This window comes from Electrophorus electricus, chromosome 12 (assembly GCF_041902795.1).
Source record: "Electrophorus electricus isolate QZ-2024a chromosome 12, ASM4190279v1, whole genome shotgun sequence".
Lineage (NCBI taxonomy): Eukaryota > Metazoa > Chordata > Actinopteri > Gymnotiformes > Gymnotidae > Electrophorus > Electrophorus electricus.
This window is the reverse complement of record NC_137508.1, coordinates 21,619,692-21,630,341: the sequence shown is the minus strand read 5'-3', so window position 1 is coordinate 21,630,341 and position 10,650 is coordinate 21,619,692. Positions and strand designations below refer to the sequence as shown.

Below are 10,650 nucleotides of genomic sequence, written 5' to 3'. Positions count from 1 at the left end.
TGTATTTATTAAGATCACAGAATTTTGGGCTACTTGCTTTGAACCTGTTTTAACAGCTTTTTAATTTATTGTTACATTATGATGCATTATGCCGACTGATCGCTGAAGAGTGACATGACCTAACCATCATGCCTAAAGTGGACATGGAGAAAGAACTATAAGGCCATTAGGTTTTCATTGCCACAGAAATGATTTCTAAACAGCCTAATAAATTCCTGCACTACCACTGAACCCTGATGGCGTTCTTTCCTGCTCCAATGCCGAGCAGAGGACTTCAAAGCGATTGGCGGCGCCATGTGTCGGGAGGGTCATACATCAGGGCTCGAAGATGTTTACCCTGCCACTGAAACTCAAATAGAACGTGTTAAACACTTCGGCCACCCATGTGCTTTCGTTCCGTACCGCCCCGGCCCTCGGCAACAGCGTCGGAGTGGGCACGTTTTGGGGGTTGGGGGGTCTTCTTTTAAACAAGCGCTGCACAGGAGAATGCCGATGACAGGGAGTGTCGCTGTGGGAGACGGTTTGCTTGCTGCTGTCATTCATCATTCATCGTGTAGTGGAGGCAGCAGCAGGGTCACAGCGAGGGCCGTCGTCGGTAGAGCTCCGGTCCTTTAGAGACCATTTTTGATATTCAGACTTCACATTGTGTCCACCCTCATCCCCCCCCCCCACCCTCCCACCAAAAAAAAAAAAAATGACAGCAGGAAAACACCGGAGAACGACGTTCCCAGAGTTCTCGGAGGCCGCAGGGTGGCCCAAGGGATATTTGCACTGCTGCAGAAGCAATCAGCTACATAGCCAGTTATTAATAATGTCATTAATAATCACATAGGGCTGGTACAAGCATTACGGTGACACAGGATAAGGCAAAAATAATGGAAATCCCGGTGTTTGAAAAATAAGTAGACTGACATCGCCAACATGGCCCCGGGAAGAGTCCGCCTTGGAACCAGCTCTCGGGTTTCCCATGCGGCGACTCATGCCGTGCGGGTGGTCCACGGAGACCCTTCCAGCAGCAGGTACCGGTGACCCTGCTGGAGGCCAGCGCCTGACCCAATGGAAAACGTGTTTTAGCTCCAGGTCAAGTGTCTCGTTAGCTGGCGCCAAACGCAGCACAGACACAGTCAGCGATGAGGCCGGAGAGTCGAATATTTTCGCATGACATTTATACAGAAAAAAAAATAAATAATTCAAATGGAAGCCCAACCCTTGGTCATAGTTCACTTCAGGGAAGAGAACAACATCGGGACCTGATCCAGAGTCTCTGCTGGAGATTTTGCTCTTCCATCTCTGTTCACTTATAGTTGCTAATTTATCCCTGGGGAGGCACAGACAAGTAGGAGGAGGCCGGACGAGCACCAACCAAAACAAATATGTGGCTGGGTTGGGGAAGGTTTGAGCCATAGCTTCGCGAAGAAAGAGAAGAACCCGCAGGTTCGCTACAAAGAGACGGACCCTCCGAAGGTGTGTTACGGCGTGGACGTTGTTTGCTAATGCGCTAATGGAGAGGCTGAGGCGGCTAGCGGAGCCATTGTGTCCCACACTGCTTAGCAAACTATTGCTTTGACCTCTCACCCCTCCCCCCCCTTTCTGAATCATCATTATTCACTACTCCGGCTTTCTGACTCCTAAGTGATTTTCCTTGTGCGTGCTGGCTAATGTGTACTGATCAGAAAACATGTATTTCAAGACCAATGAAGACAGTTCTTCATTATGGCAAATACTTGATTGCTTAGAGACCAAGGTCAAGACCAAACAAACACTGTAGCATTTATAAAGTGCTATTACACCTGCATTGGGGTTTACAGTATTTTTCCTTTTCCGGATACAAGATTAATTTGCAAGATTAACTTGTTTCCATGTTGTTACATCCGAAGGGAAGGTGGCTGGGCTTTGGGACAACATGAGGTCAGTTAAGACACAGAAATGGACACTGTTACATATACCCAGATCCTACATGACCTCACAGTACTAATGCAGACATAACACAGAGGCCAAGAGTAAAGGGTAGCAACTGTGCGGCCTTTGTCTGTTAACCCACATTTGCCATGATACTGTATTAATAGTAATGTCTTCTAGAATACGTTTATCAGTCCCCCCTACTAACCTTTACCAGTAGTCTGCATCTAATGTCTGACTTTAAAATGGTTCAAATATTTCCGCCATAATTTAGGGTTTGTTTTTGCCCGCCGCAATCGATGTATTGTGCTGTTTCAATCACTTCTGTTGCAAATGTATCACTCTGACTTTATAATGACCTTAAATTACACCGAGCTTTCTGGCTTTCCTGAATGTAGTTTGAGTACGTAAGTGTTCACCATAAAACCCTAAACACAAGGCTTGTGTGTGTGCGCGCCTTCCCCCGGTACGCGCTCATGTAGATGAGGTGAACCACTTGAAAAGTAACCACCTCTAATGTTTCCCCCGAGCGCGCTCCTTTAACCGCTCTCACGTGAACCCCAAAAGTAGCGCGTGAGGCATGCGTCCCCGCTGTATCCATCGGAGCGCATTTCTCTACATGAGTACTGAGAGGCTTTTCGGGGGAGGATTCGGGCAGATGATTTGGGTGTTCCTGCGTTTTTCTTGGCCGCGGCCCTTCTCTGTTTCGCTGCCGCGATGACTAGCGAGTGCGCAACGGGTCCGCACGAAACGACGAGCCTCGCAGGTTTCGAGAAATGATGCATGGGTCATTAGGACCGACTCCAGCGGTCGTCCCTCCCCGCTGATGCATTGCGAAGTTATTAGTGAGAATATCCGTCTTCGCTGATCATCTGCACGAACGAGCCGATAAAATCAATTTATTTCGCAACTTTGGGAGGAAGGCACATTTATATGCACGGTGCATGTGCATAGGTCTCGGGCTCGAGGGACCGTGGGGGATTTACGAGATACCATCAAGGTAGTTTAGTGCTTAGTTTATAGCAGCGACCGTTGGCAGCTGTGTTACTGCTGAAAGCAGGGCGCCGAGGTCACAGGTGGATATTCGGCCTGACCACAAATTGCTTTTCGCACTGAGTTCATTAGACCAGCTGGCATTGGACATACTAGAGCGGGTGACTAAGCTCAAGACCAATCCCAAAAGTGGCAGGTAACGTTCCTATAGAACGGGCTCAGAATTTGGTTTAGGTATTTTGTTGGCTATGAAATGCATAACTGAGAGAAAGCTGGAATTACTTCATTGTTGTATTAAAAGTATATGTGCCTCACTTGGGAAACAAAGAGGTCAAAGCAGACCTCTCCTAAACCAGTGGCATTTGGAGAAAGCCTGTAGAGAAAATGTCACCTCACGAAAGCTGCATCATGTGACTGAAATGACGACGGCTGAAAGTGAAATATAAAGTGTGTCATGTGATCACTGCAAAATAATATGTTCTAATCATGGTGCATCATGCATATGACTGTGGTGAAGTCAGATATTGCATCTTTTGGTTGTTCGCTGTGGGAAGGCTGGCCGCATGTTTGTGAAGTGGTATTTTCCATGTTCTAAGTATATTTGTAGGTCTGTTCTGGTTAAGCATAAGACCTATTGTGTTATACTGACTGTTATGTTGCTCCATTTTTGGAACCCATTAACGAGTTTCTCAATTAAGTTGCATTAACGTTGCTCGCCCGCACCTGGGAGCCTCCATCACGGGTCAGCCTCCGTTGCCAGAAGTTGTACACTGCATGCGGAGCAGAAGCGCCTGGCTTTCTTCTCCACAGTTTCAGAGCCTGGAGCAAAGCCAAATCCCCACGTCCTTGGTTTCTTCCTCCTCTCCCGAGTGTGTGCAGACCCGAGGGTCGAGGTGCTCTTTTAGCAAAGAGGCTCGAATCTGTTGTGATTTTAGCACGGTGCGGTATGCGCTCCACGCAAAATGCAATCATTGGAGTTTTTTCCAAACAGACTGACAAAGCATTCAGCAATGACTTCTCTCACTCACCCATAAAAGATGTTTTTTGCTACTGAATGCAGGTGTAAAAAACACTGAAACTGAAAACAGGTTGTCAGTGTCTGAACGGTGGGAGCACAGACCTCACTTTATGGCGCACAAGAGCGATCCGGCATGTACACAGAGCATCTCACGCTTGACGTCTTTAACAAATCCTCTTCTTGACAGGCAAAAATATTCAGGCATTTTTGGACAAACATGCAGTCGCCCATGACTGGTGTGTTGGAGTGATGAACCATGAAAAGGCCCTCTTCAGCGTGAGCTCACCACAGCAATGGTAAACAATACCTAGCGGTTTTTGCTGTACCCATCAACTGGATCTTTCAATTAGATGCAAACATCCATCTATCTTATAAACGGAGTATGTGGTTTCTTGGAATCGCTTTGATTTAGGGAAAAGTTATCAAGAAGATGTTTTTAAGAAGCTGGGCCCCTGAATTAGTGACCTGAGCTCATCGTAAAGTAGCCATGCTGTGCTGAGCTGAACTTAAGGAACATCTCCTGTCTGCTCGAGTTAAACATCTTTACTGCTTTTAATTATTTCCCATACACACAATTCCAGAAGTGTTGTGAAAGCTTCCTGAAATTCTCTTTCAGGATTTTCTTGTATGTTTGTCTGTGAGGGGAAAATAGTGCTCTCTAGGAATTATGTAGGACATAGCATGTCATTCTCACCTGTAAGACATGTCAAGTAAAAATTTGGCCAAATGTTTCTCTAAGCATGCGCCTTCTGATGATGCACAGCATATATAGTATGGAGTATACATCATACTATGACAGTAATGCATGTTACATGCTGTTTTTGCTGGTGTGTGTTATCTTTAAAACCAGTGCTAAAGTTCATGCAGTACTTACACAGGCACTGAAAAAATATGCAGAACATGCACTATATGTATAGAATATACTGAATGTCAGAGCAGTGTGATTGTACAGTGGCTGGCTGGAGGAATTCCCTGTCATAACACCAAGACGTTTGAAATTAAACGGCCGGATGCACTATAAGTGTCCTCCCATAAAGTAGTGTGTGGTGCACAGGACGCTAACCCCCCGTTCTGGGTTTTATTTAACTGTCTTGCCCCTTTTTTAACCTCCATTGCTCTTTTAGTCTTTTGGTAGTCTGTTTCTGCTTTTTTGATTCTTCTGATTCTTCTCTCTCTCTCTCTCTCTCTCTCTCTCTCTCTCTCTCTCTCTCTTTCCCTCTCTCTATCTCCCCTCCCCCAAGTGACTGCCTGCCTTCTCTGTCACTCCATTACAAAGAAGCAGTGATTCTCTTTCTCTTCCTGTTTAGACAGAGGCCTTTGGAATGCGACACATGGATCACGTGACCCCGACACCGTGTTGCAGGAATGCAGCTGCGCAGGAGGGTTTGTTGCGCAGGCCTGAAGCCCTGGAGGGGTCACCAAGGACACGGCCCCCAGCCACAGAAGCGGGAACCCCTGGGCCCACGTTCCTGTGCCAAGCCCTCCGTGCTGCTTTGGGTGCATATGAAAGGTGCAATGTAACTACCGTCAACTCAGGAGAGACCGTGGCCAGGCATTGCGTGGCCCAGGGTGATGTTTGGCAGCGTCGCAGAGTGCCATGCTTGGGCACGAGACTGTGGCATGACTGGCGTCACACATGAATGAATGCAGGACACATCATTCCGCCCTCAAGTGGCTTCACGTGCACAGAATGACTTCACGAGCTGTGCACGGAATGACGGGCATGGGTGGAATGACAGAGGAGGATCTGACCTGCTGGTTCGGGGTTGATTTTGGGTGTTCGCTATTTCCATAAGACACCGGAGCTGGAGGGGATGCTCTTTAATCTGCCTTTCAGAGACTGGAGATTCCTCCCCACCTCTCCTGTGTCTGGCCTGGATAAACACTGTTATAGGTTGATGCGAGGGGGTTCAGAGTTGAGTCAATATTATCCAGAACAATAAAGTCGTTCACAGTGTGGTAGGGATGAGTTCATCCTGAACCTCCTGATGTCTTTTGTGTGTATGTGCGCGTGTGTGTGTTGGATCACCAAGTTCATGTCGCTGTGGCCAGGAGAGTCTTCAGAGCAGATGGCCTGATTTTGTAAGCCCTAAAAACAAGATCATGGGGACTGCTGCAGTGGTCGTCAGTCAGAAACTTTATCTCCTCTGCTCAAGGCCCATGAAGCGGAGGACGATGTCAAGAGATCACTGGGGAAAAACCAACCAAACAAACAAAAACTATTCTGACCCCTAGGGGTAACACAGCAAGAACCCATCTATGGACAGAAATCAGACGTGGCATACGTTTTTTTGGGGGGTTTTTTTGTTTGCGGTAAAAGTCGTTGCTTAGCTCCGGCCTGTGCGTACACGTTTGGTCGAAGCCATTTTAGACACAGCTAGCAGTCTGTTTTTTTCTGGTCTCCGCCTGGCATACCTTCCGTGAGCTGGCCAACAGCAACACCCCGCGACGCTCGAGAATAAGACGCGCGAGAAGCTCGCCTTAACTGGAGTGCACTCTTACGGCAGTGAATTCCTTTGAAGTGAAGCAGCCTAACCACAATACAACTTCTGTTCGACTGACAACAATGGTGAGCTGTGCGAGCTATCCGTTGGTTGAAGTACGATTGCCCCCGGCGAAATACTGATGTAGACGTAGCGCCACATGTTTATGTAAGCAAACGTAAATATTACGGTGCACACAAAGCAAGGCACCCGTGCATCGAACTTAATAACTGACTCAGCGTCTGTACGGTACAGCAAGCCTCTCGTGATCACAGTGATTTGAGATGCATACTTCTCGTTGAGGAAGTAAAAATTATACCCCGGAATTAGCTCGAGTCTGCAGGTCGAATGAATTAATGACATAAACTGGCTGAGACTGAATCACAGCAGGAACAAAGAATGTTATGAGTGAAAGGCCTTACAGTGAAAGATAAGATTTACATTTTCATGTGTGGAAAACAAATGGAAATAATGAAATGTGGAAGTCAGTTTTATGCATATGTATTAAGGAATACATTATATAGCGTGCATGTGTGATTATACCCCTATGACAGAAAAAAGTGATACCAAGAATAACACACCTGTTGACAGAATCCTCTCTGTAAAGCTTAAAAAGCCAGCAGAATGTTTTCACACTGAAAAACACAGTCTTTCACCGTGTGTTTGTGTGTGTGTGTGTGTATGTGTGTGTGTGTGAGTGTGTGTGCGTGCAGGTGCGTATTTTAAAAACACCCATCTCTGTGTTGTCCTGAAAGAGCCATGCACGACTGAACAGGTTTGTTGTCTTATGGTGACATGGTAAAGTATCTGCCTGGAATGAACAGTAATTTTCTAGTGGGAAATATTAAATGATCTGAGGAACAGACTGGAACCTGTATCTTATATTTCTAAAGACATATTTTCACTCTAATCTTCATGTCTGCCTTGAACTTTAAGCCATTATATTATTCTTCTATGGACTTTTTATTTATTTACTCTCATTAATTGACCTTCACTATTTTTTTAATCCACATTTTATTTATTCGACACACCTCTTTTATTTATTTCCCTATACGTTTTATTTATTTGCTTTTATTTAACCTGGGGTCACATTAACTGTGTTCTAATGATTTAGGTATTTGTTCCAAGAGACATAACTGAACACTTCTAAATAATGCGTTGTGATTGTTGTCAAATTATTATCTTTTCCTTTTGTTATGAGTGTTTGTTTTGCGAAAAGATAAGACATAAGCTAACACAAATGCGTGCGTGCACACACACACACACACACACACACACACACACACACACACACGCACCCTTTTCACTGCCAAATAGTCAGTGGAATGACTTTGTAAGGAACAGTAGTTTGTACAGTACTTTTGTACACATCATTTTTAAACACATACCAAGCCAGCTGTTCATGACTCTGAAGGAGAGCTTGTCACCACTCAGTCATTCTTTGCATAATCTACTGTCAGGTTCCCTGCTATCCTGTCTGAACCCAAAATGATGCGCACTTTAACCATTCTCCTGTCCCAAGGTCGAAAGGTCATATAGCCAGCCTGTGTGAGCAAGACACAGAACCAGAGCGAATGCGCTTTCGCGTTAACAAACACCATGTTAACAAACACCTTGAAAAAGAAACACCATGCTCTTTGGATGCCCTGATGTGAGAGACTGACTTACTCACCACCCATTGTAGCTCAACGGCTATGCTTAGCACATGCAGTTTGCACATGTAGTATGCTTGTGATCCTGCTGAAATTAAAATTTAAAAATGTGGAGAGGGAGATAGTGATCAGCTGTGTGTAAAGGTGACGAAACGCAGTTCTATGTGTGCCAGAGGCTACTGTTGAACTATTTGCAGAGATGGAAATTACCTGTGGAAAGCCTCTCTCAAAGTGGTCAAGTGAACGCGAGTGCCTCCTTTTTATAAATACTACTTTGCTTTTAAATTTATTCGCTTTTTCAAACAAAACATCTCATCTCATCTCCTCACATAAGAGCCACGATAATATTAGTTGATATAATATTGACCTACGGGATTAATATTTCATTGGTCTGCATGATGAGACAGCAAAGTCATGGGGTGGGATGGTGGGTGTGGTCGCCTCATACAAGCAGGCCTCCTCCTGGGTGCCAAAAGGCTCCTGATCGTGGCACGCATATGCTGATCTCTTATCAGGCCTCCTGATCTGGAGCGGGTGGTGCGCAAGCAAAAGAGATACGGAGTAGACAAAAGCGAGACTGTGGTCCGCTGGCACTCGGCTAGGACTCCGAAAGAATGAGAGGTGTTTTCCAAACGCAACACACACAATTACGAGTTGTCTTCCTTTCTGGCAGAGGTGCGAAAGAGAAAATGAGCTAAAAATATGTCACACACAAAAAAAAAGAGACAAAAGAAAACATTCCTTGTAGTTGGTCCACCTCCCCTTTATCAGCTTCCACATCTTTCATTATTAACACCATACATTTTGGCTCCCTGACTTGCATGTATATTTGCTTGGTGTTAAATGTTATGCAGAGCTGAGGCTTGTTTATGTGCAGGTGAATGGAGTTATCTGTTTATTTATTGGCATCCCTGATCATATATATTGACAGCAACAATACAGCTGCCTGTTGAACTGAATTTTTGAATTCCTTTTTATTGCTGTAAACATTGCAGCCTAGCTAACCTCCAGCGTCAGACACGGCAGTCAGAACGTTCACCTTATTTTTACCCAAGTCCGCATTCTTTCCTTTGTTTTCTTTTACCATTTCCAATCCTTAACATTTTTTTTTCCAAATCTCTAATTTCTTTCTCTTTATTATTTTTACTTTATTATTATTTTTTTAAATATATGCTGCCACACTTAAGGATCATTAAAGGCAAAAACGTCTCTCAGTCAAGATTCAAGACAGTGCAGGTGTACCAAGTACGTTTGAAACTTTGCATGCCTGCCTTTATAATCCTGTTAAAAAGAAAGAAACAACAAACTGTCTGGCCACACGTTGCCACATGCATGTTACATAGAATGGAGCCTTGGGCACGTGTGTTCAAAGACCAGTTTAACCATCCTGCCAGCTCAGAGACGACAAATAAGTGCGACACAAAGGAACGACATTAGGTGACAGATAAATGGGTCAATATGTGGTACCATGTATCAATTATATAACCATGCAAATACATTATGTAAAAATGTGCTAGTGACAGTAAAAATGGTTGTTAAGCAGTGGTAGTGTTAGTCCTGCTGTGTCTCTTCTCTTCCTCAGTCCTTTACTTTTGTTTTCACTCCATCGGAGGCTGGGGGTCGTCAGCTCTCTTAACACCGAGATTCGCTCCCCTGCATCTGACGAAGACCGCTGTGGCTACGACCCGGTCTGGTCCACCCCAATGAGGAGGCGGCCGTGCTTGCTTTGACTGGTGCTGCTAACAGAACTCGCGAGCCTGGTTTAAAATAGTATAGGACTAGGAAACAAAGGAGCAGTAATGCCAGCCCACAATGCTGCTTCGGCTATGTTTGGATGAGCCCCACCGCCATCTTCGGTGGCCAGAGACTGCCGTTCCCCCTCTTCCAGCTGCGTCCCACAATGCGGCGGGAGGCCTTGAAACATGGAGCAATGGAGCAATGGAGGATAGAAATCGTCCCGCTGCCACTGGCCAATAAACTGGAGGCCCTCCCTCTGTGGGAGTGCCACAGTAAACAGACTTATATCAGGGAACACTGGATATTTCTGGTTTGTTGCTTGGCAAGCTGAGGGTTCAATTAAGTGTAGCGTGACAATCGAATAATCAAATGCTAATGCTAACTCGGAGCCTAGCATATGTGCTAAGAGAGCGGAGCTTTGCCAAAAATATTTTTCATTTCACGTGATGGAGATATCACTTTACAGAGTTTAAATGTTATGCACAAAGAGGTCATAGTATTGGACCTGGTATCATAAAGAACCACTGTCATATTCGGAAAGCGTCATGCTTGTGTCTCTCCACTGGAAATCTCTTCATCTAGAATGTGTACTAGCTTCCTGTTCCGTTTGAATTTTTTTTTTACTTTTCTGTATACGTTAGCTTAATGTACAGTTCTTAGGTCATTGAGGTTTACAAAATTTACGCTAAGGCTACCACAGCCCAGACTCCCCAGTCTTGAGTGCGTTCCTGCATGGTTTCACTTGCTATAGTGACCCTTCCCGAAGAAGGATCTTCCTTCCACATCATTCCATGTTAACATTCTTGCGTTATGATGCTTGATATACCAAATGTTCCTGTTCTACGGTCCTTGGCAGGTGAATGTTTTC

At 45.1% G+C, this 10,650-nt stretch overlaps 1 long non-coding RNA gene across 1 annotated transcript; it reads left to right on the top strand.

Moving 5' to 3' along the window:
* Nucleotides 1–6,261: 6,261 nt before the first annotated feature.
* On the top strand, nucleotides 6,262–10,466 carry LOC145660341 (uncharacterized). Its single transcript, XR_014126596.1, has 3 exons — nucleotides 6,262–6,479; nucleotides 7,107–7,168; nucleotides 9,628–10,466. It is a non-coding gene; the product is annotated as an uncharacterized LOC145660341 (long non-coding RNA).
* Nucleotides 10,467–10,650: the final 184 nt, after the last annotated feature.